This window comes from Gorilla gorilla, chromosome 2 (assembly GCF_029281585.2).
Source record: "Gorilla gorilla gorilla isolate KB3781 chromosome 2, NHGRI_mGorGor1-v2.1_pri, whole genome shotgun sequence".
In the NCBI taxonomy this organism is placed as follows: Eukaryota; Metazoa; Chordata; class Mammalia; order Primates; family Hominidae; genus Gorilla; species Gorilla gorilla.
The window spans coordinates 212,786,391-212,812,475 of record NC_086017.1 but is presented as its reverse complement, the minus strand read 5'-3'; positions in this window follow the sequence as shown (position 1 = coordinate 212,812,475).

The window sequence follows — 26,085 nt, the reverse complement described above, 5'->3', positions numbered from 1 at the left end:
ATTTCCACTTCGATGTCCCATAGAAGCTTCAAGGGTTTGAAATACCTAAAAAACAACTCATCTTTCTCCCTAAAACTGCCTCTCCTTCTCTTACTTCAAAATTTCAACTAATGGCTCCCCCTGTTATCCCTACCAGAATCCTGAATGATCCGTTTCTCCTCATTCACTCCATACATGTAAATCTCATTAACGTTACTTTCTAGATATTTCATGAATCCTTTCCATTCATTCTGTACTAGAAAGTGTTCCCAGTTTAGACCCTGGTGGTTGGTGGCCTCTTACCTAGGCGCTCTCTCTCTCTCTCTCTCTCTGTGGGTGTGGGTGTGGGTGTGTGTGTCCTGAGAATTTATTTACTTCTGGTTTTTGTTTGTTTTTTAGTATCCAGAATCTACAGGGAACTTAAATCAATTACAAAAAAAATAACCCAATTAAAAAATGGGCAAAGGACATGAACAAACTCATCTCAAAAGAGCACATACAAATGGCCAACAAATACAAAAAAAAAAGGTTAGAATCACTAATCATCAGAAAATTGCAAATCAAAACACAATGAGATACCATTTCATACCGGTTGGAATGGATATTATTAAAAAGTCAAAATACAACAGATGCCAGCAGGGCTGTAGACAAGAGGAAGTGTCTGTATATTTTTAGCTATAGCCCTACTTCAAACGTGTCCCCCTTACAGCCAAAAGAGCGGCCTATCTAAAGGACTGTTCTGATCAGCTCACTTACCTGACTGAAACCTTCAGTGACTCCCATGGCCTGCAGGTCAATGCACTAATTCATGACTATAACATGTGAGATATCCTTGATCTGGCTACTGGTCTAGTCCTCTCTGACTCACGCTTTATAAACCATGCATTCTGGAACTTTTTAGTTGTTTCCCACATCAGCATGCTACTTCCCATCCATGTAGATTTGCAGAGACCTCCTCATCTTTTTAATTCCCAGTTCCCACTCTCAACATGGGCCATCTCCTACCCACACTTCAAAACCTAAGCAAAACAACACCTTCCGTGACACCTCCATGCTGAGTCAGATGCCATCCCCTTTGTATTGTAGTTCTTTGCTTGTGTGCCTTTGTCTCACTTTGTTCTCTTTAAAATAAACTCCATGAGGACAATGATCACCTGCTATTTGTGTTAATATCTCCACCAAGTGGCATAGTGTCTGGAGTATAGTAGGATCTATTTTCAAGGAACAAAAGATTATATCTATACCAATAGACATGAATTAGCGCTTTTTTTTAAAGATAAGCTCCCTTTGAACTAAGTCAATGTTTACAAGAAGAGTTATACTAAAAGGTTCACTTTTGCTGCTTACGTTTCATTTATTTCAGACAATTAATTCATTGTTATTGGTAAATCGATACTTTTTATTGATACTGAAAAGAGAGAAATAAACTAATGACTATCTCTGTTAGAGTAGATTTGTTCATATCTATCAGTAAAATGTTAATTATCTGAAAGTCAATAATAAAACATAAACTGTGATCTTAAATATTTTTTAGGGGCTCAAAAATAATTAGAATTCATGTCAGCATATAAAAAAAGATCAGAGTATTTTTAAGATAGGATAAAATTTTATTTTAGTTTCTTAATAGGGATTTTTGTGACCTTACAGAGTTCAACTAATTACAATTTTAAAAATAGGATTGATAGAGTTTTAGAATTAGAAACAATTTATAGATTATTTTATTTTTCTTTTGAGGAATCAGGTCATCAGAAGATCAAGGAACACCTATAATGTCACTAGATCCTAATTTAATTTAAATTTTAGAATCCAGGTATTCTAACTCTTGTCTTGATACTATTTCTACTTTATTATGTTGCTTCCCAGGGCTTCAAAAAATAAAAGCTGGGAAATTACATTTGCTTTGCACATACAGCACCAATTATCAAATTCAGCATAAAAGCATAACATGTATACATCAAAAAGAAAACATAAAAACTTCATATTAAAAGCATCTCAAAACAATTGAATATAATAGGGAAACCTTATACAAATGCAACACTCCCCCATTAATAAAAAGAAACCAATTGGAGAAAAAAGAAATTCAATATAAACATGTTGGAATATAACCTAATTCATTTTAATCCAATGCTTCAAATTGAAAAAAATTAGCACTAGTGTTATTTTCCTTTATCATTACAATCTTGCTTTTCATTACATTATGCTATGTTTTGTATTAAACATAAAATCAATTTTTCACCTTAACACATGCTAGAAATACAGAGTCACCATGCTGGAAATCAGTAGAAAGTGTCTTTGTTTCTACTTTTTTTTTTCTCTGAAAAAGCTTTGGGAAAAAAAATCATTTACAATGTTTAATTTTAATAACTTAAAGAATGTAATTGATTTTTGTTTGTTTTTGACATGGAGTTTCACTCTTGTCACTCAGGCTGGAGTACAATGGCATGATCTCGGCTCACTGTAACCTCCACCTCCCAGGTTCAAATGATTCTCCTGTCTCAGCCTCCCGAGTAGCTGGGATGACAGGCACTCGCCACCACACCTGGCTAATTTTTGTATTTTTAGTAGAGATGGGGTTTCATCATGTTGGCCAGGCTGGTCTCAAACTCCTGACCTCAGGCGATCCGCCCACCTCGGCCTCCCAAAGAGCTGGGACTACAGGCGTGAGCCACCGCGCCCAGCCAATTGAATAGTTTTTAACTCAGAGGATAAATGCTTGAGGGGATGGAAAGCCCATTCCTCATGATGTGATTATTTCACACTGCATGCCTGTATTAAAACATCTCATGTACCCCACAAATATATAAACCTCCTTTGTACCCACAAACATTTTATAAAATAATGAAAATATTTTAAAACTAAAAAAATTGTTTTTTAATTAAGCAACCTTATTTAAATAAAATCATTCTTCCTCATCCTCAGTCCTGGTATCTACCAGAAAGTATTAGCAACATCTTAAAGATGACAAAGTGTTAAAGATAAGCTGCTATTAAGTAAAAGTGTGAAGTGTGGAGGGGACAAGCTGGATGCCTGAACCATTTTGTTCTATCTTTAGGACAGTGAAAGAGCAAGATGCAGGGTTGGGGTGGGGGACACTTATTCTGTTGAGCATTGTCACCACTATATTCACTGAAATTCATCTGCATGCTTGTATGTATACTGTTGATTCACCTGATACACTGAAAATTATATGAAATTGTTCTCTATTCTTTAGATAATAATAATCTAAGTGCTAATATGAAGCTTAGAATTTATATGAAATAATTATGCCCTCAACAAGACATTTCAGCTAATTCCTAGATAATAATCTCACTTCACCCTGCACAAAACAGGCACATGATCATGTCACTCTGACCTGGTTTGAGTCCAAGGAGACTTTTGTTTTTAAAATAATTTAGGTTAGTAGTTAAAATATGAACTTTGGGCCAGGAGTGGTGGCTCATGCCTATAATCCCAGCACTTCGGGAGGCTGAGGCGGGCGGATGACTTGAAGTCAGGAGTTGGAGACTGGCCTGGCCAACATGCTGAAACCCCATCTCTACTAAAAAAAAAAATACAAAAATTAGCTGGGTGTGGTGGCAGGCACCTATAATCCCAGCTACTTGGGAGACTGAGGCAGGAGAATTGCTTGAGCCTGGGAAGTGGAGGTTGCAGTGAGCAGAGATCTTACCACTACACTCCAAAACAAACAACAAACAAAAAAATTCTAGAGTCACACTGAAAATCTTAACAACCTGCTTCTACTTCTCATTTTTTTTTATTTTGACCTGATTTTAGACTGATGGTAAAATGCACAAATAACACAAAGTGCCCCCTATGTCCCTCACCCTGCTTCCCCTACTACTAACATTTTCAGAGCCATCCTTATTTTCTCTATAAAAAAGCAGAATTCTCCTTTTAGAGATTTGGAAAGATTATTAAAAGATAAGTTACAAAATACAGTACCTGACACGTATAAAATATTAAATAAATATTAGCCATGCTTAATTATTTTGTTTTGAGTCTTTATGAGTCAAGTTTTAGTAGAAATATGGGCTAGAAAAAAAAGAAACAGAAAGCGGGACTCTGTGATCCGACTTGGGCTTATAGAACAGACTGTACTAGTTTGTTCTCATGCTGCTAATAAAGTCCTACCCAAGACCGGGTAATTTATAAAGGAAAGAGGTTTAATGAACTCACAATTCCACATGGCTGGGGAGGCCTCACAGTCACGGCAGAAGGCAAAAAAGAAGCAAAGGCACATCTTAAATGGTAGCAGAGAAGAAAGCTTGTGTAGGGAAACTCCCATTTTAAAAGCATCAGATCTGGTGAGACTTATTCGCTACCAGGAGAACAGTAGGGGGAACCCGCCCCTATGATTCAATTATCTCCACCTGACTCCATCCTTGACATGCGGGGATAATTACAATCAAGGTGAGATTCGGGCAGAGACACAGCCGAATCATATCAATGACTAATGAGAGTTATGTCCAGAACCTAATGAAAACCTGTCTGAGGCCACATTCCCTGTAAAGCAGATTTGAGATAGAGATTTGTGTAGAGAACATTTAACTGGGTAAAATCCTAGGAACCAACAACTGTGGCAAAAAAGCTGAATTGGATAAAGGGAGTTGAGATGTGAGGCAGTCGCAACAAATACCTCAGCTAATCTCAAGGGGGAGCTGAGAAGCTGGGGTGACCCTTCAGAGTTGCCCTAAATTGAGGCAGGAGTATGGAGTTTTAATACCTTTCACTGGCCATTCTTCAGATACTAGTTGTCCCCAAGGATGGACATCAGCTTGACAAGTTATTAATTAGATCTCCTGAGAATAAATTCTAGAGAGAATCAGCTGAGAGGCATGATTTGCCAACACTCCCAATAGCTGGGCAAACTTCAGTTTTGAGGGAGGATTTGGGTCACACACAAAAGTCTCCACAAATAATTATTCATGGGAAATTCTATGTAGGCAGAGCTATTTCATGGCCAGTTAATCAAAACTACATAATCTATTTGGTTAAGCAAAAGAAATTAAAAAGATAAAATAAAATCTATACATTAACACTCAAAAGTTTTTAATGCATTTGCCTTGCATTTCGTATGATTTGCCTTGTATATCATATGTTTTGCCTTGCATTTGTTTATTTGCTTTTAAGAACCTTTAGAGAACAATAATTACTAATATAATATGCAGTAGCACAGCATAAACGAGGGAAGCTAACTCTCTCCCTTTTCCCAGGACCTGGAACAGGTAAAGATCCTAAGCATTGTCAGCTTTGGTATCTGACAGAGTTTGGATGTTTGTCCCCTTCAAATCTCACGTTAAAATGTGATCCCCAATGTTGGAGACAGATGCCTCCTGAATGGCTTGGTGCTGTCCACTTGGTAATGAATGAGTTCTTACCCTGTGAGTTCATGCGATATCTGGTTGTTTAAAAGAGACTGACACCTCCTCCCTGTCTCTCTTGCTTCCTCTCACACCATGTGATATGCTGGTTTCCCTTCACCTTCCACCATGCTTGGAAGGTTCCTGAGGCCCTCCCTGGAAGCAGGTGCCAGTACTATGCTTCATGTACAGCCTTCAGAACAAGGAGCCAAATAAACCTCATTTCTTTATAAACCACCCAGCCTCAGGTATTTCTTTATAACAATGCAAATGGGCTAACAGAGAATCATTCATGGACAGTGAGTGTAAAGGTCAATTTTCATGCTGCTGATAAAGATATACCCAAGACTGGGTAATTTATAAAGAAGAAGAGGTTTAATGAATTCACATATCTGCACCGCTAAAAGTATAAATATGGAAATGTCTTCACCGCTACCTGTACAAACATGGAAATATCTACACCGCCATCTCTATAAACATGGAAATATCTAAACCGCCATCTGAAGGAACATGGAAATATCTACACCGCTATCTCTATAAAGGTTGAAATATCAACACCGCCATCTGTATAAACATGGAAATATCTACACAGCTATCTGTATAAAGATGGAAATATCTACACCACCATCTCCATAAACGTGGGAATATCTACACCGCCATCCGTATGAACATGGAAATATCCACACCGCCGTCTGTATGAACATGGAAATATCTACACCGCCATATCTAGGAACATGGAAATATCTACACCGCCATCTGTATGAACATGAAAATATCTACACTGCTATCTGAATGAACATGGAAATATCTACACCGCTATCTGTATAAACATGGAAATATCTACACCGCTATCACTATAAACATGGAAATATCTACACCGCTATCTGTATCAACACGGAAATATCTACACCGCCATCTCTATAAACATGGAAATACCTACAATGCAATCTGCATAAACATGGAAGTATCTACACCGCTATCTGTATATACATGGAAATATCTACACCGCTATCCATATAAACATGGAAATATCTACACCGTTATCTGTATAAATGTGGAAATAACTACACCGCTCTGTCTACAAACAAGGAAATATCTACACCGCTATCTGCATAAACATGGAAATATCCACATCGCTATCTGTTTAAAAATGGAAATGTCTACACCGCTATCTGTGTAAACATGGAAATATCTACACCGCCATCTGTGTAAACATGAAAATATCTACACCGCCATCTCTATAAACATGGAAATATCTACACCGCCATCTCTATGAACATGGAAATATCTACACCGCTAACTGTATGAACATGGAAATATCTACACTGCTATCTGTATGAACATGGAAATATCTACACCGCTATCTGTATGAACATAGAAATATCTACACCTCTATCTGTATGAACATGGAAATAACTACATCGCTATCTGTATGAACATGGATATATCTACACCGCTATCTCTATGAACATGCAAATATCTAAACAGCTATCTGTATATCAATGGAAATATCTACACTACTATCTCTATAAACATGGAAATAACTACACTGCTATCTCTATAAATATGGAAATATCAACACCGCCATCTCTTTGAACATGGAAATATCTACACCGCCATTTGTACGAACATGGAAATATCTACACCGCCATCTCTATAAACATGGAAATATCTACACCGTCCTTTGTTTGAACATGGAAATATCTGCACCGCCATCTCTATAAACGTGGAAATATCTACACCGCTATCTGTATGAACTTGGAAATATCTACACTGCTCTCTGTATAAAATTGAAATTATCTACACCACTATCTCTATAAACATGGAAATATCTACACTGCTATCTGTATAAACATGGAAATATCTACACCACTATCTGTATAAACATGGAAATATCTTCACCGCTATCTGTATAAACATGGAAATATCTACAACGCTGTCTCCATAAACTTGGAAATATCTACACCACTATCTCTGTAAACATGGAAATATCTAGACCACCATCTCTATAAACATGGAAATATCTACACCACCATCTGTATAAACATGGAAATATCTATACCGCTATCTGCATAAACATGGAAATATCTACACCGCTATCTCTATGAACATGGAAATATCTACACCGCCATCTGTACGAACAAGGAAATATCTATACCGCCATCTGTATGAACATGTAAATATCTACACCACTAACTGTATGAACATGGAAATATCTACACTGCTATCTGTATGAACATGGAAATATCTACACCGCTATCTGTAGGAACATGGAAATATCTACACCGCTATCAGTATGAACATGGAAATATCCACACCGCTACCTCTACGAACATGGAAATATCTACACCGCTATCTGTATGAACAAGCAAATATCTACACAGCTATCTGTATATCAATGGAAATATCTACACTGCTATCTCTATAAACATGGAAATAACTACACTGCTATCTGTATAAACATGGAAATATCTACACCGCCACCTGTATGATCATGGAAATAACTACACTGCCATCCGTACGAACATGAAAATATCTACACCGCCATCTGTATGAACATGTAAATATCTACACCGCCATCTGTATGAACATGGAAATATCTACAACGCTAACTGTATGGACATGGAAATATCTACACCGCTATTGGTATGAACATGGAAATATCTACACCGCTATCTGCATGAACATGGAAATATCTACACCGCTATCTTTATAAACATGGAAATCTCTGCCCAACTATCTGTATAAACATGGAAATATACGCACCGCTATCTTTATAAACATGGAAATATCTACACCGCTATCTGCATAAACATGGAAATATCCACACCGCTATCTTTGTAAACATGGAAATGTCTACAACGCCATCTCTGTAAACATGGAAATATCTACACCGCCATCTGTGTAAACATGAAAATATCTACACCGCCATCTCTATAAACATCGAAATATCTACACCGCCATCAGTATGAACATGGAAATATCTACACCGCCATCTGTATAAACGTGGAAATATCTACACCGCTATCTGTATGGACTTGGAAATATCTACACTGCTCTCGGTATAAAATTGAAATTATCTACACCACTATCTCTATAAACATGGAAATATCTACACTGCTATCTGTATAAACATGGAAATATCTACACCGCTATGTGTATAAACATGGAAATTTCTGCACCGCTATCTGTATAAACATGGAAATATCTACACCGCCACCTCTATGAACATGGAAATATCTACACCGCCATTGGTATGAACATGGAAATATCTACACCGCCATCTCTATGAACATGGAAATATCTACACCGCCATTTGTATGAACATGGAAATATCTACACCGCCATCTGGATGAACATGGAAATATCTACACAACTATCTGTATAAACATGGAAATATCTACACTTCTACCTGTATAAACATGGAAATATCTACACTGTTATCTGTATAAACATGGAAATATCTACACCGCTATCTGCATAAACATGGAAATAGCTTCACCGCTATCTGTATAAACATGGAAATATCTACAACGCTGTCTCTATAAACTTGGAAATAACTACACCTCTATCTCTATAAACATGGAAATATCTAGACCGCCATCTCTATAAACATGGAAATATCTACACCACCATCTGTATAAACATGGAAATATCTATACGGTTATCTGCATAAACATGGAAATATGTACACCGCCATCTCTATGAACATGGAAATATCTACACCGCCATCTGTACGAACATGGAAATATCTACACCGCCATCTGTATGAACATGTAAATATCTACACCGCCATCTGTATTAGCATGGAAATATCTACAACGCTAACTGTATGTACATGGAAATATCTACACCGCTATCTGTATGAACATGGAAATATCTACACCGTTATCTGTAAGAGCATGGAGATATCTACACCGCTATGTGTACGAACATGGAAATATCTACACCGCTATCTGTATGAACATGCAAATATCTACACAGCTATCTGTATATCAATGGAAATACCTACACTGCTATCTCTATAAACATGGAAATAACTACACTGCTATCTGTACAAACAGGGAAATATCTACACCGCCACATGTATGAACATGGAAATATCTACACTGCCATCCGTACGAACATGGAAATATCTACACCGCCATCTGTATGAACATGTAAACATCTACACCGCCATCTGTATGAACATGGAAATACCTACACCGCTAACTGTATGTACATGGAAATATCTACAACGCTATTGGTATGAAGATGGAAATATCTACATCGCTATCTGTATGAACATGGAAATATCTACACCGCTAACTTTATGAACTTGGAAATATCTACACCGCTATCTGTATGAACATGGAAATATCTACACCGCCATCTGTATGAACATGTAAATATCTACACCGCTATCTTTATGAACATGGGAATATCTACACCGCTAACTGTATGAACATGGAAATATCTACAACGCTATCTGTATGAACATGGAAATATCTACACCGCTATCTGTATGAACATGCAAATATCTACACAGCTATCTGTATATCACTGGAAATATCTACACTGCTATCTCTATAAACATGGAAATAACTACACTGCTATCTCTATAAATATGGAAATATCTACACCGCCATCTCTATGAACATGGAAATATCTACACCACCATCTGTATGAACATGGAAATATCTTCACCGCCATCTGTATGAACATGGATATATGTACACAGGCATCTGGATGAACATGGAAATATCTACACCGCTATCTGCATGAACATGGAAATATCTACACAGCTATCTGAATATACATGGAAATATCTACACAGATTTCTCTATAAATATGGAAATAACTACAGCGCTATCTCTATAAACTTCGAAATATCTACACCGCCATCTGTATGAACATGGAAATATGTAGGCCGCCATCTGTACAAACATGGACATATCTACACCGCCATCTGTATTAAGATGGAAATATCTACACCGATATCTGTATAAACATGGAAATATCTACCTATCTGTATTAACATGGAAATATCTGCACCACTATCTGTATAAACATGGAAATATCTACACTGCTATCTGCATAAACATGGAAATATCCACACCGCTATCTGTGTAAACATGGAAATGTCTACACGGCTATCTGTGTAAACATGGAAATATCTACACCGCCATCTGTGTAAACATGAAAATATCTACACCGCCATCCCTGTAAACATGGAAATATCTACACCATCCTCTGTATGAACATGGAAAAATCTACACCGCCATCTCTATAAACGTGGAAATATCTACACTGCTATCTGTATGAACTTGGAAATATCTACACTGCTCTCTGTATGAAATTGAAATTATCTACAACACTATCTCTATAAACGTGGAAATATCTACACTGCTATCTGTATAAACATGGAAATATCTACACCGCTGTCTGTATAAACATGGAAATATCTTCACCGCTATCTGTATAAACATGGAAATATCTACAACGCTGTCTCTATAAACTTGGAAATAACTACACCACTATCTCTGTAAACATGGAAATATCTAGACCGCCATCTCTATAAACATGGAAATATCTACACCACCATCTGTATAAACATGGAAATATCTAAACCGCTGCCTGCATAAACATGGAAATATCTACACCGCCATCTCTATGAACATGGCAATATCTACACCGCCATCTGTACGAACATGGAAATATCTATACCGCCATCTGTATGAACATGTAAATATCTACACCGCCATCTGTATGAACATGGAAATATCTACACCGCTAACTGTATGAACATGGAAATATCTACACTGCTATCTGTATGAACATGGAAATATCTACACCGTTGTCTGTATGAACATGGAAATATCTACACCGTTATCTGTATGAACATGGAAATATCTACACCGCTATCTGTATGAACATGGAAATATCTACACCGATATCTGTACGAACAAGGAAATATCTACACCGCTATCTGTATGAACATGCAAATACCTACACAGCTATCAGTATATCAACGGAAATATCTACACAGATATCTCTATTAACATGGAAATAACTACACTGCTATCTGTAAAATCATGGAAATATCTACACCGCCACCTGTATGAATATGGAAATATCTACACTACCATCCGTACAAACATGGAAATGTCTACACCGCCATCTGTATGAACATATAAATATCTTCACCGCCATCTGTATGAACATGGAAATATCTACACCGCTAAATGTATGAACATGGAAATGTTTACAGCGCTATTCGTATGAACATGGAAATATCTACACCGCTATCTGTATGAACATGGAAATATCTACACTGCTATCTGTATGAACATGGAAATATCTACACCGCTATCTGTAAGAACATGGAAATATCTACACCGCCATCTGTATGAACTTGTAAATATCTACACCGCCATCTGTATGAACATGGGAATATCTACACCGCTAACTGTATGAACATGGAAATATCTACAACGCTATCTGGATGAACATGGGAATATCTACACCGCTATCTGTATGAACATGGAAATATCTACACCGTTATCTGTATGAACATGGAAATATCTACACCGCTATCTCTATGAACATGCAAATATCTACACCGCTATCTCTATTAACATGCATATATCTACACAGCTATCTGTATATCAATGGAAATATCTACACTGCTATCTCTATAAACATGGAAATAACTACACTGCTATCTCTATAAATATGGAAATATCTACACTGCCTTCTCTATGAACATGGAAATATCTACACCGCCATCACTATGAACATGGAAATATCTTCACCGCCATCTGTATGAACATGGATATATGTACACAGGCATCTGGATGAACATGGAAATATCCACACCGCTATCTGCATGAACATGGAAATATCTACACAGCTATCTGAATATACATGGAAATATCTACACAGATTTCTCTATAAATATGGAAATAACTACAGCGCTATCTCTATAAACTTCGAAATATCTACACCGCCATCTGTACAAACATGGACATATCTACACCGCCATCTGTATTAAGATGGAAATATCTACACTGCTATCTGTATAAACATGGAAATATCTACCTATCTGTATAAACATGGAAATATCCGCATCACTATCTGTATAAACATGGAAATATCTACACCGTCCTTTGTTTGAACATGGAAATATCTGCACCGCCATCTCTATAAACGTGGAAATATCTACACCGCTATCTGTATGAACTTGGAAATATCTACACTGCTCTCTGTATAAAATTGAAATTATCTACACCACTATCTCTATAAACATGGAAATATCTACACTGCTATCTGTATAAACATAGAAATATCTACACCGCTATCTGTATAAACATGGAAATATCTTCACCGCTATCTGTATAAACATGGAAATATCTACAACGCTGTCTCTATAAACTTGGAAATATCTACACCACTATCTCTATAAACATGGAAAGATCTTGACCACCATCTCTATAAACATGGAAATATCTACACCACCATCTGTATAAACATGGAAATATCTATACCGCTATCTGCATAAACATGGAAATATCTTCACCGCTATCTCTATGAACATGGAAATATCTACACCGCCATCTGTACGAACAAGGAAATATCTATACCGCCATCTGTATGAACATGTAAATATCTACACCACTAACTGTATGAACATGGAAATATCTACACTGCTATCTGTATGAACATGGAAATATCTACACCGCTATCTGTAGGAACATGGAAATATCTACACCGCTATCAGTATGAACATGGAAATATCCACACCGCTACCTCTACGAACATGGAAATATCTACACCGCTATCTGTATGAACAAGCAAATATCTACACAGCTATATGTATATCAATGGAAATATCTACACTGCTATCTCTATAAACATGGAAATAACTACACTGCTATCTGTATAAACATGGAAATACCTACACCGCCACCTGTATGATCATGGAAATAACTACACTGCCATCCGTACGAACATGAAAATATCTACACCGCCATCTGTATGAACATGTAAATATCTACACCGCCATCTGTATGAACATGGAAATATCTACAACGCTAACTGTATGGACATGGAAATATCTACACCGCTATTGGTATGAACATGGAAATATCTACACCGCTATCTGCATGAACATGGAAATATCTACACCGCTATCTGTATAAACATGGAAATCTCTGCCCAACTATCTGTATAAACATGGAAATATACGCACCGCTATCTTTATAAACATGGAAATATCTACACCGCTATCTGCATAAACATGGAAATATCCACACCGCTATCTTTGTAACCATGGAAATGTCTACAACGCCATCTCTGTAAACATGGAAATATCTACACCGCCATCTGTGTAAACATGAAAATATCTACACCGCCATCTCTATAAACATCGAAATATCTACACCGCCATCAGTATGAACATGGAAATATCTACACCGCCATCTGTATAAACGTGGAAATATCTACACCGCTATCTGTATGGACTTGGAAATATCTACACTGCTCTCGGTATAAAATTGAAATTATCTACACCACTATCTCTATAAACATGGAAATATCTACACTGCTATCTGTATAAACATGGAAATATCTACACCGCTATGTGTATAAACATGGAAATTTCTGCACCGCTATCTGTATAAACATGGAAATATCTACAACGCTGTCTCTATAAACTTGGAAATAACTACACCACTATCTCTATAAACATGGAAATATCTACACCGCTAACTGTATGAACATGGAAATACTTACACCGCTATCTGTATGAACATGGAAATATATACACCGCTATCTGTACGAACATGGAAATATCTACACGGCTATCTGTATAAACATGGAAATATCAGCACTGCTATCTCTATAAAAATGGAAATAACTACACTGCTATCTGTATAAACATGGAAATATCTACACCGCCATCTCTATGAACATGGAAATATCTACACCGCCATTGGTATCAACATGGAAATATCTACACCGCCATCTCTATGAACATGGAAATATCTACACCGCCATTTGTATGAACATGGAAATATCTACACCGCCATCTGGATGAACATGGAAATATCTACACAACTATCTGTATAAACATGGAAATATCTACACTTCTACCTGTATAAACATGGAAATATCTACACTGTTATCTGTATAAACATGGAAATATCTACACCGCTATCTGTATAAACATGGAAATAGCTTCACCGCTATCTGTATAAACATGGAAATATCTACAAAGCTGTCTCTATAAACTTGGAAATAACTACACCTCTATCTCTATAAACATGGAAATATCTAGACCGCCATCTCTATAAACATGGAAATATCTACACCACCATCTGTATAAACATGGAAATATCTATACGGTTATCTGCATAAACATGGAAATATGTACACCGCCATCTCTATGAACATGGAAATATCTACACCGCCATCTGTACGAACATGGAAATATCTACACCGCCATCTGTATGAACATGTAAATATCTACACCGCCATCTGTATTAGCATGGAAATATCTACAACGCTAACTGTATGTACATGGAAATATCTACACCGCTATCTGTATGAACATGGAAATATCTACACCGTTATCTGTATGAGCATGGAGATATCTACACCGCTATGTGTACGAACATGGAAATATCTACACCACTATCTGTATGAACATGCAAATATCTACACAGCTATCTGTATATCAATGGAAATACCTACACTGCTATCTCTATAAACATGGAAATAACTACAATGCTATCTGTACAAAGAGGGAAATATCTACACCGCCACATGTATGAACATGGAAATATCTACACTGCCATCCGTACGAACATGGAAATATCTACACCGCCATCTGTATGAACATGTAAACATCTACACCGCCATCTGTATGAACATGGAAATACCTACACCGCTAACTGTATGAACATGGAAATATCTACAACGCTATTGGTATGAAGATGGAAATATCTACATCGCTATCTGTATGAACATGGAAATATCTACACCGCTATCTTTATGAACATGGAAATATCTACACCGCTATCTGTATGAACATGGAAATATCTACACCGCCATCTGTATGAACATGTAAATATCTACACCGCTATCTTTATGAACATGGGAATATCTACACCGCTAACTGTATGAACATGGAAATATCTACAACGCTATCTGTATGAACATGGAAATATCTACACCGCTATCTGTATGAACATGCAAATATCTACACAGCTATCTGTATATCACTGGAAATATCTACACTGCTATCTCTATAAACATGGAAATAACTACACTGCTATCTCTATAAATATGGAAATATCTACACCGCCATCTCTATGAACATGGAAATATCTACACCACCATCTGTATGAACATGGAAATATCTTCACCGCCATCTGTATGAACATGGATATATGTACACAGGCATCTGGATGAACATGGAAATATCTACACCGCTATCTGCATGAACATGGAAATATCTACACAGCTATCTGAATATACATGGAAATATCTACACAGATTTCTCTATAAATATGGAAATAACTACAGCGCTATCTCTATAAACTTCGAAATATCTACACCGCCATCTGTATGAACATGGAAATATGTAGGCCGCCATCTGTACAAACATGGACATATCTACACCGCCATCTGTATTAAGATGGAAATATCTACACCGATATCTGTATAAACATGGAAATATCTACCTATCTGTATTAACATGGAAATATCTGCACCACTATCTGTATAAACATGGAAATATCTACACTGCTATCTGCATAAACATGGAAATATCGACACCGCTATCTGTGTAAACATGGAAATGTCTACACGGCTATCTGTGTAAACATGGAAATATCTACACCGCCATCTGTGTCAACATGAAAATATCTACACCGCCATCCCTGTAAACATGGAAATATCTACACCATCCTCTGTATGAACATGGAAAAATCTACACCGCCATCTCTATAAACGTGGAAATATCTACACTGCTATCTGTATGAACTTGGAAATATCTACACTGCTCTCTGTATGAAATTGAAATTATCTACAACACTATCTCTATAAACGTGGAAATATCTACACTGCTATCTGTATAAACATGGAAATATCTACACCGCTGTCTGTATAAACATGGAAATATCTTCACCGCTATCTGCATAAACATGGAAATATCTACAACGCTGTCTCTATAAACTTGGAAATAACTACACCACTATCTCTGTAAACATGGAAATATCTAGACCGCCATCTCTATAAACATGGAAATATCTACACCACCATCTGTATAAACATGGAAATATCTAAACCACTACCTGCATAAACATGGAAATATCTACACCGCCTTCTCTATGAACATGGCAATATCTACACCGCCATCTGTACGAACATGGAAATATCTATACCGCCATCTGTATGAACATGTAAATATCAACACCGCCATCTGTATGAACATGGAAATATCTACACCGCTAACTGTATGAACATGGAAATATCTACACTGCTATCTGTATGAACATGGAAATATCTACACCGTTGTCTGTATGAACATGGAAATATCTACACCGTTATCTGTATGAACATGGAAATATCTACACCGCTATCTGTATGAACATGGAAATATCTAAACCGATATCTGTACGAACAAGGAAATATCTACACCGCTATCTGTATGAACATGCAAATACCTACACAGCTATCAGTATATCAATGGAAATATCTACACAGATATCTCTATTAACATGGGAATAACTACACTGCTATCTGTAAAATCATGGAAATATCTACACCGCCACCTGTATGAATATGGAAATATCTACACTGCCATCCGTACAAACATGGAAATGTCTACACCGCCATCTGTATGAACATATAAATATCTTCACCGCCATCTGTATGAACATGGAAATATCTACACCGCTAAATGTATGAACATGGAAATGTTTACAGCGCTATTCGTATGAACATGGAAATATCTACACCGCTATCTGTATGAACATGGAAATATCTACACTGCTATCTGTATGAACATGGAAATATCTACACCGCTATCTGTAAGAACATGGAAATATCTACACCGCCATCTGTATGAACTTGTAAATATCTACACCGCCATCTGTATGAACATGGGAATATCTACACCGCTAACTGTATGAACATGGAAATATCTACAACGCTATCTGTATGAACATGGGAATATCTACACCGCTATCTGTATGAACATGGAAATATCTACACCGTTATCTGTATGAACATGGAAATATCTACACCGCTATCTCTATGAACATGCAAATATCTACACCGCTATCTCTATTAACATGCATATATCTACACAGCTATCTGTATATCAATGGAAATATCTACACTGCTATCTCTATAAACATGGAAATAACTACACTGCTATCTCTATAAATATGGAAATATCTACACTGCCTTCTCTATGAACATGGAAATATCTACACCGCCATCACTATGAACATGGAAATATCTTCACCGCCATCTGTATGAACATGGATATATGTACACAGGCATCTGGATGAACATGGAAATATCTACACCGCTATCTGCATGAACATGGAAATATCTACACAGCTATCTGAATATACATGGAAATATCTACACAGATTTCTCTATAAATATGGAAATAACTACAGCGCTATCTCTATAAACTTCGAAATATCTACACCGCCATCTGTACAAACATGGACATATCTACACCGCCATCTGTATTAAGATGGAAATATCTACACTGCTATCTGTATAAACATGGAAATATCTACCTATCTGTATAAACATGGAAATATCCGCACCACTATCTGTATAAACATGGAAATATCTACACTCCTATCTGCATAAACATGGAAATATCCACACCGCTATCTGTGTAAACATGGAAATGTCTACACCGCTATCTGTGTAAACATGGAAATATCTACACAGCCATCTGTGTAAACATGAAAATATCTACACCGCCATCCCTATAAACATGGAAATATCTACACCGTCCTCTGTATGAACATGGAAATATCTATACCGCTATCTGTATAAACATGGAAATATGTACACCGCTATCTGCATAAACATGGAAATATCTACACCGCTACCTGTATAAACATGGAAATATCAGCACCGCTATCTGTATGAACATGGAAATATCTACACCTCCATCTGTATGAACATGGAAATATCTACACCGCTATCTGTATGAACATGGAAATATCTTCTCCGCAATCTGTATTAACATGGATATATCTACACAGCCATCTAGATGAACATGGAAATATCTACACCGCTATCTGCATGAACATGGAAATATCAGCACCGCTATCTGTATGAACATGGAAATATCTACACCGCTATCTGTATGAACATGGAAATATCTACACAGCTATCTGTTTGAACATGGAAATATCTGCACCGCTATCTGCATTAAAATGGAAATATCTGCACAGCTATCTGCATATACATGGAAATATCTTCACAGCTATCCCTTTACACATGGAAATAACTACACCGCTATCGGTATAAACATGAAAATATGTAAAAAGCCATCTGTATGAACATGGAAATATCTGCACCGCCATCTGTATGAACATATAAATATCTACACCGCCATCTGTATTAAGATGGAGATATGTACACCGCTATCTGTATAAACATGGAAATATCTACACCGCTACCTGTATAAACATGGAAATATCAGCACCGCTCTCTGTATGAACATGTAAATATCTACACCGCTATCTGTATCAACATAGAAATATCTACATCGCTATGTGTATGAACATGGAAATATCTTCTCCCCCATCTGTATGAACATGGATATATCTACACAGCCATCTGGATGAACATGTAAATATCTACACCGCTATCTGTATGAACATGGAAATATCAGCACCGCTATCTGCATTAAAATGGAAATATCTACACAGCTATCTGCATATACATGGAAATATCTACACAGCTATCTCTTTACACATGGAAATAACTACACCGCTATCTGTATGGACACGGAAATATCTACACCAACATCTGTATGAACATGGAAATGTCTGCACCGCCAATTGTATGAACATATAAATATCTACATCGCCATCTGTATTAAGATGGAGATATCTACACCGCTATCTGTACAAACATGGAAATATCTACACCGCTATCTGTATAAACATAGAAATATCAGCACCGCTATCTGTATGAACATGGAAATATCTACATCGCTATCTGTATGAACATGGAAATATCTACACCGCTATCTGTATGAACATGGAAATATCTTCTCCGCCATCTGTATGAACATGGATGTATCTACACAGCCATATGGATGAACATGGAAATATCTACAACGCTATCTGCATGAACATGGAAATATCAGCACCGCTATCTGTATGAACATGGAAATATCTACACCGCTATCTGTATGAACATGGAAATATCTACACAGCTATCTGTTTGAACATGGAAATATCTACACCGCTATCTGCATTAAAATGGAAATATCTACACAGCTATCTGCATATACATGGAAATATCTTCACAGCTATCTCTTTACACATGGAAATAACTACACCGCTATCTGTATGAACATGAAAATATCTACACCGCCATCTGTATGAACATGGAAATATCTGCACCGCCATCTGTATGAACATATAAATATCTACACCGCCATCTGTATTAAGATGGAGATATCTACACCGCTATATGTATGAACATGGAAATATCTACACCGCTATCTGTATAAACTTGGAAATATCTACACCGCTCTCTGTATAAACATGGGAATATCTACACCGCTACCTGTATAAACATGGAAATATCAGCACCATTATCTGTATGAACATGGAAATACCTACACCGCTATCTGTATAAACATAGAAATATCAGCACCGCTATCTGTATGAAAATGGAAATATCTACACCGCTATCTGTATGAACATGGAAATATTTACACCGCTATCTGTATAAACATGGAAATACCTTCTCCGCAATCTGTATGAACATGGATGTAACTACACAGCCATCTGGATGAAGATGGAAATATCTACACCGCCATCTGTATGAACATGGAAATATCTGCACCACCATCTGTATGAACATATAAATATCTACACGGCCATCTGTATTAAGATGGAAATATCTACACTGCTATCTGTACAAACATGGAAACATCTACACCGCTATCTGTATAAACATGTAAATATCTACACCGCTATCTGTATAAACATGGAAATATCTACACCGCTACCTGTATAAACATGGAAATATCAGCACCGCTATCTGTATGAACATGGAAATATCTACACCGCTATCTGTATGAACATGGAAATATCTACACCGCTATCTGTATGAACATGGAAATAGCTACACCGCTATCTGTATGAACATGGAAATATCCACACCGCTATCTGTGTGAACATGGAAATATCTACACCGCTATCTGTATGAACATGGATATATCTACACAGCCATCTAGATGAACATGGAAATATCTACACCTCTATCTGTATGAAGATGGAAATATCTACACCGCTATCTGTATGAACATGGAAATATCTACACCGCTATCTGTATGAACATGGAAATATCTACACCGCTATCTGTATAAACATGGAAATATCTACACCGCTATCTGTATAAACATGGAAATATCTACACCGCTATCTGCATAAACATGGAAATATCTACACCGCTACCAGTATAAAGATGGAAATATCAGCACCGCTATCTGTATGAACATGTAAATATCTAAACCGCCATCTGTATGAACATGGAAATATCTACACCGCTATCTGTATGAACATGGATATATCTACACAGCCATCTGGATGAACATGGAAATATCTACACCGCTATCTGCATGAACATGGAAATATCAGCACCACTATCTGCATGAAAATGGAAATATCTACACAGCTATCTGCATATACACGGAAATATCTACCCAGCTATCTCTTTACACATGGAAATAACTACACCGCTATCTCTATAAACATGGAAATATCTACACCGCCATCTGTATGAACATGGAAATATCTGCACCACCATCTGTATGAACATATAAATATCTACACGGCCATCTGTATTAAGATGGAGATATCTACACTGCTATCTGTACAAACATGGAAACATCTACACCGCTATCTGTATAAACATGTAAATATCTACACCGCTATCTGTATAAACATGGAAATATCTACACTGCTACCTGTATAAACATGGAAACATCAGCACCGCTATCTGTATGAACATGGAAATATCTACACCGCTATCTGTATGAACATGGAAATATCTACACCGCTATCTGTATGAATACAGAAATAGCTACACCGCTATCTGTATGAACATGGAAATATCTACACCGCTATCTGTATGAACATGGAAATATCTACACCACTATCTGTATGAACATGGATATATCTACACAGCCATCTGGATGAACATGGAAATATCTACACCTCTATCTGTATGAACATGGAAATATCTACACCGCTATATGTATGAACATGGAAATATCTACACTGCTATTTGTATGAACATGGAAATATCTACACCGCTATCAGTATAAACATGGAAATATCTACACCACTATCTGTATAAACATGGAAATATCTACACCACTATCTGTATAAACATGTAAATATCTAGACCGCTTTCTGGATAAACATGGAAATATCTACACCGCTACCTGTATAAACATGGAAATATCATCACCGCTATCTGTATGAACATGTAAATATCTACACCTCCATCTGTATGAACATGGAAATATCTACACCGCTATCTGTATGAACATGGAAATATCTTCTCCGCCATCTGTATGAACATGGATATATCTACACAGCCATCTAGATGAACATGGAAATATCTATACCGCTATCTGCATGAACATGGAAATATCAGCAACGCTATCTGTATGAACATGGAAATATCTACACCGCTATCTGTATGAACATGGAAATATATACACAGCTATCTGTTTGAACATGGAAATATCTGCAACGCTATCTGCATTAAAATGGAAATATCTGCACAGCTATCTGCATATACATGGAAATATCTTCACAGCTATCCCTTTACACATGGAAATAACTACACCGCTATCGGTATAAACATGAAAATATCTAAAAAGCCATCTGTATGAACATGGAAATATCTGCACCGCCATCTGTATGAACATATAAATATCTACACCGCCATCTGTATTAAGATGGAGATATCTACACCGCTATCTGTATAAACATGGAAATATCTAGACCGCTACCTGTATAAACATGGAAATATCAGCACCGCTCTCTGTATGAACATGTAAATATCTACACTGCTATCTGTATGAACATAGAAATATCTACATCGCTATCTGTATGAACATGGAAATATCTTCTCCCCCATCTGTATGAACATGGATATATCTACACAGCCATCTGGATGAACATGGAAATATCTACACCGCTATCTGTATGAACATGGAAATATCAGCACCGCTATCTGCATTAAAATGGAAATATCTACACAGCTATCTGCATATACACGGAAATATCTACACAGCTATCACTTTACACATGGAAATAACTACACCGCTATCTGTATGGACACGGAAATATCTACACCAACATCTGTATGAACATGGAAATATCTGCACCGCCAATTGTATGAACATATAAATATCTACACCGCCATCTGTATTAAGATGGAGATATCTACACCGCTATCTGTACAAACATGGAAATATCTACACCACTATCTGTATAAACATAGAAATATCAGCACCGCTATCTGTATGACCATGGAAATATCTACACCGCTATCTGTATGAACATGGAAATAGCTACACCGCTATCTGTATGAACATGGAAATATCTACACCACTAACTATATGAACATGGAAATATCTACACCGCTAACTGTGTGAACATGGAAATATCTACATCGCTATCTGTATGAACATGGAAGTATCTTCTCCAGCATCTGTATGAACATGGATATATCTACACAGCCATCTGATTGAACATGGAAATATCTACACCGCTATCTGTATGAACATGGAAATATCAGCACCGCTATCTGTATGAACATGGAAATATCTACACCGCTATCTGTATGAACTTGGAAATATCTACACTGCTATCTGCATTAAAATGGAAATATCTACACAGCTATCTGCATATACATGGAAATATCTACACAGCTATCTCTTTACACATGGAAATAACTACACCGCTATCTGTATGGACACGGAAATATCTACACCAACATCTGTATGAACATGGAAATATCTGCACCGCCTTGTGTATGAACATATAAATATCTACACCGCCATCTGTATTAAGATGGAGATATCTACACCGCTATCTGTACAAACATGGAAATATCTACACCGCTATCTGTATAAACATAGAAATATCAGCACCGCTATCTGTATGAACATGGAAATATCTACACCGCTATCTGTATGAACATGGAAATATCTACACCGCTATCTGTATGAAAATGGAAATATCTTCTCTGCCATCTGTATGAACATGGATGTATCTACACAGCCATCTGGATGAACATGGAAATATCTACACCGCTATCTGTATGAACATGGAAATATCAGCACCGCTATCTGTATGAACATGGAAATAACTACACCGCTATCTGCATGAAAATGGAAATATCTACACAGCTATCTTCATATACATGGAAATATCTACACAGCTATCTCTTTACACATGGAAATAACTACACCGCTATCTCTATAAACATGGAAATATCTACACCGCCATCTGTATGAACATGGAAATATCTGCACCACCATCTGTATGAACATATAAATATCTACACGGCCATCTGTATTAAGATGGAGATATCTAGACTGCTATCTGTACAAACATGGAAACATCTACACCGCTATCTGTATAAACATGTATATATCTACACCGCTATCTGTATAAACATGGAAATATCTACACTGTTACCTGTATAAACATGGAAATATCAGCACCGCTATCTGTATGAACATGGAAATATCTACACCGCTATCTGTATGAACATGGAAATATCTACACCGCTATCTGTATGAACATGGAAATAGCTACACCGCTATCTGTATGAACATGGAAATATCTACACCGCTATCTGTATGAACATGGAAATATCTACACCGCTATCTGAATGAACATGGATATATCTACACAGCCATCTGGATGAACATGTAAATATCTACATCGCCATCTGTATGAACATGGAAATATCTACACCGCTATCTGTATGAACATGGAAATATCTTCTCCGCCGTCTGTATGAACATTGATATATCTACACAGCCATCTAGATGAACATGGAAATATCTACACCGCTATCGGCATGAACATGGAAATATCAGCACCGTTATCTGTATGAACATGGAAATATCTACACCGCTATCTGTATGAACATGGAAATATCTACACAGCTATCTGTTTGAACATGGAAATATCTACACCGCTATCTGCATTAAAATGGAAATATCTACACAGCTATCTGCATATACATGGAAATACCTACACAGCTATCTCTTTACACATGGAAATAACTACACCGCTATCTGTATGGACACGGAAATATCTACACCGACATCTGTATGAACATGGAAATATCTGCACTGCCATCTTTATGAAAATATAAATATCTACACCGCCATCTGTATTAAGATGGAGATATCTACACCGCAATCTGTACAAACATGGAAATATCTACACGGCTATCTGTATAAACATGGAAATATCAGCACCGCTATCTGTATGAACATGGAAATATCTACACCGCTATCTGTATGAACATGGAAATATCTACACCGCTATCTGTATGAACATGGAAATATCTTCTCCGCCATCTGTATGAACATGGATGTATCTACACAGCCATCTGGATGAACATGGAAATATGTACACCGCTATCTGTATGAAAATCTAAATATCTACACCACTATCTCTATGAACATGGAAATATCTAAACCGCTATCTGTATGAACATGGATATATCTACACAGCCATCTGGATGAACACGGAAATATCTACACCGCTATCTGTATGAACATGGAAATATCTACACCGCTATGTGTATGAACATGGAAATATCTACACAGCTATCTGTATAAACATGGAAATATCTACACCGCTATCTGCATAAACATGGAAATATCTACACCGCTACCTGTATAAACATGGAAATATCATCACCGCTATCTGTATGAACATGTAAATATCTACACCGCCATCTGTATGAACATGGAAATATCTACACCGCTATCTGTATGAACATGGAAATATCTACACCGCCATCTGTATGAACATGGAAATATCTACACCGCTATCTGTATGAACATGGAAATATCTTCTCCGCCATCTGTATGAACATGGATATATCTACACAGCCATCTGGATGAACATGGAAATAACTACACCGCTATCTGCATGAACATGGAAATATCAGCACCGCTATCTGTATGAACATGGAAATATCTACACCGCTATCTGTATGAACATGGAAATATCTACACAGCTATCTGTTTGAACATGGAAATATCTACACCGCTATCTGCATTAAAATGGAAATATCTACACAGCTCTCTGCATATACATGGAAATATCTTCACAGCTATCTCTTTACACATGGAAATAACTACACCGCTATCTGTATGAACATGAAAATAACTACACCGCCATCTGTATGAACATGGAAATATCTGCACCGCCATCTATAT